General features: G+C 35.8%; 1 pseudogene; it reads right to left on the bottom strand.

Moving 5' to 3' along the window:
• Nucleotides 1–5,274: 5,274 nt before the first annotated feature.
• On the bottom strand, nt 5,275–6,086 carry LOC143602692 (vacuolar iron transporter homolog 1 pseudogene; annotated as a pseudogene).
• Nucleotides 6,087–6,936: the final 850 nt, after the last annotated feature.

Raw genomic sequence — 6,936 nt, 5'->3', positions numbered from 1 at the left:
AATAAAAGGTTATTATAATTTCACAATATATATATATAAATATATATATACTTTTTATTAAATAACATCTGATTCGGTTACGATTTTCTAAAACGATAGAACTTCGTAATTTAATCACTACAATTATGATAAGTAAGACACATGAGTATAAAAAAGTTAAGTTAGGATACGTTCCTACTTGTATATGTGTTATGTGTTAATATATTTTGTATTAAAAATAGGAATCCAGTTATCATTGGATGACTGTTACTAAGATCTTGCATCAACTGGTTGTGTATCATCTCGTATGTGTTAATTGTGCTGAGACAAAGGTGAGTTTCTCACAATCCCCACTTTTTAAATGTTTTAATTAATTATAAATGTTTTGAGGGAAGAACGCGTTTCATGGATTGCATTTTATTTTTACAAACGTATCAAATGGGATGAGTTAAATTAGACTGGCGTGAAATACTTAGGTAAGGAAACAACTGCCTAAATACAGTACGAACGCGAAGGTGAGGAAACAACCGCCTGGTCGTTATAACCGTTAACCTTGGTTCTAGGGCACAGAAATATTGATAGATCTATCGAGGTGACGCCCTGCCTGCCGACCAGTCGCTCTGGTTAAATGCTGGGGGCAAATATTTTGAGTATGGTATGTGTCGGGTTATTGATTTAATAGTCATACATGCGTCATATTCTTGGCTAACTTATGACTAATACGGTTTGTTTAAAGAAATAAAATGTTAATATTGTAAACTTTGAGAAAGTTGTGATTAAAGGTTACTTTCGTAAGAATTCAAAGAGAATTTTGTGTGAATATGAATTGTCACACTTTGGATTAAAATGTTATATTCATACGCTTTCGCAATAAAAACGAAAGTTGACTTCGGTCCAAATGGACGAAGTGGTAATTATGGAAATAATAAAACAAAGAAAAGCTTTGTTTCAATGAAATAAAAATGAATTAAAATTCAAGATTTAAAGTTAAAAATGATATTCTTATTGATTAAAATAAAGAAATAATTGATGTAAAAGTCGAAAGCTATTACATCATGGTTTTTAAATTGAGAACTCACCAACCTTTGTGTTGACAAAATTTTTAAACGTGTTTTTCAGGTAAATGAAAAGTGAACGCTTCGTGAAGATGATGTGGGAAAAACGAGTGTAATACTTGAATGTTGGACTTCCATTTTAAACAAAACGTGTACTCTGACACGTGTACTTTATGACATCTTATACAGAATAATAGTCCAACTTGTATGTGAATATGTTGTGTTTAAATACTGATGGCTAAACGGCATATATCACCGTCCAAATTAGTTAACTAAGTATTCCGCTGTTTAATTAAGGTTTTTGGGGTGTGACAACAGGAACTAAAGATATATATACTATTGCTTGTACATTGGAGTATGGATATGCATAAGACTTTTCACCACTTGGTTTGGATTTGTTTAAAGGTGTTTGTACGGATGACTATGATGTTTTTAGAAACCAAGTAGTTTCCTTGCTGTTCAATAAAGTAAGTGTCAAGGATTGTTGCAAAAGAACATCCAAAACTATCATTACTAAGCATGAGTTATCACTTAACACTGCATATAAGGAAAATGTACGACAACAAAATCATGTTAATTCTAATAAAGTTGGTGATGAAGACGTGGCAGCAAGGTGGATAGACTTGAGTGGTTGGTTAGACTACACAACAACCGGATACAAAATGTGCAAAACAGTTTATGAAGTGGTATATTTGGTGATGCAAGTGCATATGAATGGGTGTTATATGACTACCAAAGAAGATGTTTCGGTGATCACGATTCAACAAGCAGGACTTGATGAGGCTCGATAATTTTCCCTTTTCGTTTATGATAGTTTTAATTAGAATATATATTTTTTTCTTTATTTGGATTTTTGAGGACAAAAATCTTTTGAGAGTGGAGTAATGTTAGGTAGTAAATGGGATAAGGACTAAAGTGTGAATGTTCAATAGTTTAGGGTTATAATTGTAATAGGTTAGCATACACATTCATGAGTCATGAATGAGGAATGTATCGATGAATTGAATTGGGTTTTATACTTCTTCTTCTCTCAAGTGTTCTTGTTCTCTTTATCGATCTTATAGCTCAAGTACCGTTTGTATCGTAACACTCCTTTTCTTATAGATTTTCTATCATTCTATTTTCTCTTTTCATTTGGGAGACTTCTATGTCTAGTTGAGTGTACACCGAAACAAATTCTCCAATTGCCGTACTGCATGCACCCGCAACTAGACCTGCAAAGCCTGAAAGAATCATGGCTTTTGCAATATGTTTCACAGCTCCAGCACCCATCATGAGAGATGCAACAGTAACCAGGGCCGGCTCAATAAATGTTGAGGCCTAAATCGAAATAAGATTTTGGGGCCTTTTTATGACAATTGTTAAGTAAAAAATATACTTACTATGAACTCATGACCTCTACTTTAAAAGCAGTCAAACCTACCACCATACCAATACATTACTTAGAATTTAATTTACCCGTTATAATATATCTATAATGTTTTATTTGGACTTGGAGACCTTAATTAAGTGTGGGCCTAAAGCCCTAATTTATTTTTGCTGGCCCATGAGCCTATCCTGACAGAGTGACAGTAACTAAGCCATCATCCCAACACAGCTGAAGCCATTGTCCCCTTTGTGAGTAATCAAAGTCCTCCTCGGAAGATAGGTGAAATAGATAGAGCATTTTGAATAGTTTCCATGATCAAGGTTAAAGAGGATAATTAGCGTTGCGTACAAAGAACAAATTAAGAGAGCAATCTTAACTTGCTTGTGAAGATTAGTGTTCTCCCAAGAAGACATTTATAAAGATGATCGACAAGCGAAAGTGTAAGGCGCAACCACTAATCACATTATTTTGGTTGATACAAGTAAATAAGAAAATAAGATAACTTTATTGTGCACTCCACAATAAAGTTAAACACAAAGAGTTATTTAATCTAAGTAGTGTGGAATCCACACGACCTCCATAAACAAAAGAAAATTTTGTTGGAGAATATGGTGAATGGGTATTTGATGGTTTTATAATATGTGACTCTATAAGTGGTGAATTGAATATGTCTCTTAACTAGAGTAATTATGTTAATTTATTAGAGGTTTAATGCCTAATATTAAATCTCTAATTATTAAGAGACTCTTCATCCATGCATGACTCTATACAAGAGTTCTTATGTGTCTCATTTAGTTGAGAGAAAAAGAATTCTTAAAGAAGAGAGAACACTTGAAGACCACATATGTGAGAACCTATAGAGAGGAGTACTCTCTACTCGTTTCCACCACCATCTTATTCTTCCATATTTCTTTTCAACAACACCACTTTATCTAATGCAATCACGGGTGCGAGTGCCATCTCCGGCAGTACATACACTGTTCCGGTTGTTGTACCCTGAGAGACAGACAGACTCTTTAGTAGAGACCCGAAATCTGTTTTAAGGGAAACGTATAGAATACGTGCCTCAACCACACTTATATTTATATATATTGTTTTGTTCATCTTTTGTTGCAGTCAATGAAGTTAACCACACCAAGAAAAACTAAGACGAATATGAAGATACCCAACGAGTGGAAGACTCGAGTCAAGAAGTTTTTGTTAAAATTCTCACCAAAGACATCGGCATGAATTTTTATATTAATATAAATTGCACTTTATATTTATTTTTTTTTTGTTTTGTACGCGGTGTTGTACTATGGTATTTCTCTTGTATAACGAGAGTATCGTTATAATTATTTTATTTTATTATTTTTAAATAGTATTGTGACCATGTCCTATAAATTTTAATTTTGGTGAGGCGTACATCTATTATTCACATTAAAGTAGTGTTACCTAACGGATCCTGGACTGTTATTAATATAGTATATTTCACTTTGAAAAATCATAACTAGTAATAGATCCTGGACTATTATTAATCTAGTATATTTCACTTTCAATTCCTTTGTTGTATTCAAATTTCAAATTGCTTGTGCATAAGATATTTATATGAAAAAACCAACAAAATGATTCACACACAAAACCCTAAAACATGATCTATTTACAGTCCCTAAAACAATAGAGTCCCAATTATCATTTAGCCCTATGCTTTGTGCAAAACGTCAACTCGCACAATCACCTGATACTTTTGTTTTAGCCTTGATCATGTTGTAAACACGGTTGATATATTCATCAGTCTAAGTTTATGACCTTACACCAAACTCGACCCCAACACTCACAAGCAAGAAAACCCAATCCCAAGTGCGACAACTTAAACTTCATTAATACCCCATGACCCTCCATCAGATTCCGTCTGCTATCGAACCCGATACTTATCACCAAGCTCTTAAGGACCCACAATGGTGTCAAGCTATGGACCATGAGTTTTTTTGTTCTTATGAAAAATGTATGGAACTTGTACTCCGATCCTGTCAAAATCCCATTAGATGAAAACGAGTAATTTGAATACAAAAAAATCTAGATGGTACCATTGTGAAATATAAAGCTTGTTTAGTTGGCAAAGGGTTCCTTCAACAATACATTAAGGACTACTTTTATCCTTTCAAACTCGTCACTATTTACATTATTCTATCCATTGGGGTTTCAAAAAAAGAACTAGCTACCACGCTAGCTGAACGTGAAAACTGCCTTCCTCCATGGCACCTTAAATGAAGAGGTTTTCACGACCTAATCACCGAGTTTGTTCATCCTCAGTTCCCAAACCAGATTTGCAAATGCAGAAAATCCCTTTATGACCTCAAACAAGATATTAGTGATTGGTACATGGTGGTCACTCAACCATCGTATATACATTTTATATCTTGTTTCAAACATCATCTCATGGAAGTCATCGCAACAAAAGTTTGTCTCTCGGTTCTCCACCAAAGCGGAATATAAAAGTATTAGCTAATGCTGAGAATGAGCTCTTATAGGTTCAACACTTACTCGCTGAGCTTGGTGTTACCGATCAAAGCCGCATGCGTTATATTGCAACAACACCAGGGAGCATGTACTTGTGTGCCAACGCGTCCGTTTATAATTTTTATTTATTTATTTTTTTTTTGGGGGCGGGGATGTTCTTTGGGCCCCTCAGATTAACAAAACTAATCAACTTCTTCATGGTCATATTTAAACTACTTGGAGGCATTGTGTTTATTTTTCTTCGTTCCAAGATTGTAATAGTTTAGCTTATTTACCTCCTAACATGTTTCCTCTATTGTATCTGGCTATGGCTATATGAACATATGATAGCATTTGTGAATCAAATACCTTATTAGTCTGAAGGCAGCAGGGACAACTCTAAATCCAAGTGCTTACAACGCTATTCAGAACAATAATCCAATTACAAGTTAATAACGATCACTTCTATTACACAACTGCGTATTGTACACTAGTTCTGACATAAAGAAAAGGAAAGGCATACATTGTAGTACATAATCCAGCAAATAAAAAGACAAGTTAAAGTCTACTAGTTCCTATTAGCTTGGTTAGTCCAAATGTTATTGCCATAGCCATCAATCCTCCCAACAGAACCCTAACACAAGACTTCACCACAGGGGTCCCTCCAAGAACGGACCCAATCCATCCGAAAATCACCAGCGCCAAGCTCACCGCTGCTACCATCACTCCCAACCTCATCTTATGATCTCTTATGAAGGAAGCAGCAAGTAAAGGAACAATTGCGCCAAGGGAAAAGGCGAGACCTGAAGCAAGAGCTGCTTGCATGGGATTTGGAAGCTGCTCTCTCTCTTTTTTATCTTGATCGTCTACCGTTCTATTTTCTCTCTTCATTTGGGATACTTCTATGTCTAGTTGAGAGTACACTGAAACAAATTCTCCTATTGCCATACTGCATGCACCTGCAACTAGACCTGCAAAGCCTGAGAGAATCATGGCTTTTGCATCTTGTTTCACAGCTCCAATACCCATCGTTAAAGACGAAACAGAAACTAAGCCGTCATTGGCTCCCAACACTGCTGCACGGACCCATTGTCCCCTTTGCGAGTAATCAAAGTCCTTGGGAGACAGTTGGCATTGTTTTGGTATAGATTGGTTTTCAGGAATTGAAATTGATAAGGGGTTTTGAATAGCTGCCATGAAGGTTAAAGAGGCGAATTAGCAATGCTGGACCTCCACAAACCGTCACATCAAATTCCAAACTGTTCTCAAAAACCCCCCACTTTCTTCCACAATACAAAACCTCCAGAAACCCCATTAATTAAAACAATATATATAATGCATATATATATATGTATGTGTTAAAGAGAGAGAGAGAGTTGGCCCACCTCCCCGTCCGCCCATCAGTCTGTAGCGCAAACCCCTCAAGTTGGACCTCCCTCCACATCGCCACCCACCCGTCTGCCCCTTTGCCACTTCCTCCGGTCCTTGGGAAATAGAGCATGTTGTGGGTGCCCTTATTTGTGGAAATAGTGTTGCCTTTTTTAGCCCTGTCCAATCAACGCATGTGTTGTAATTAAATACACAGTTGTAGCATATCAGAACATTCAAAGACGATCACTTATACAAAGCAGGTTGGGGCCAGACGTGTTACTTATACATAATATCATAAGTAAATGGTTTCTTTACAATCAATTGCAAAACTTTTAAAATGCTACAATTTAATACGTAACTTTATTTATTATACTTGAAAAAAAATTCTTGGATCTTTAAATGTCCCGAACCCTCTATAGATTCTTTTCGGACGGACCTTCTACTTATCATAAATAAAAAGACAATATGTAAGCCCGAGTAAATTTACTCAGTAGCACAATAACTATATCCAATAATGCAATGCCCTGTAATAGCTATCAATCAATATACTTACACATTCAATAGACACCTTTCGGCGCATCCACATTCACTAGACACCTTTCGGTGCATTCACATTCACTAGACACCTTTCGATGCATCGTGCAATCACATTCACTTGGTCACATACAGTTTTTCAGCGTGCCA

This window comes from Bidens hawaiensis, unplaced genomic scaffold (genome assembly GCF_021521415.1).
Source record: "Bidens hawaiensis isolate Kalapana, Puna unplaced genomic scaffold, B.hawaiensis_p1.1 tig00059347_1, whole genome shotgun sequence".
Lineage (NCBI taxonomy): Eukaryota > Viridiplantae > Streptophyta > Magnoliopsida > Asterales > Asteraceae > Bidens > Bidens hawaiensis.
The sequence above is the reverse complement of the archived record's forward strand: the minus strand, read 5'-3'. Positions and strand labels throughout refer to the sequence as shown.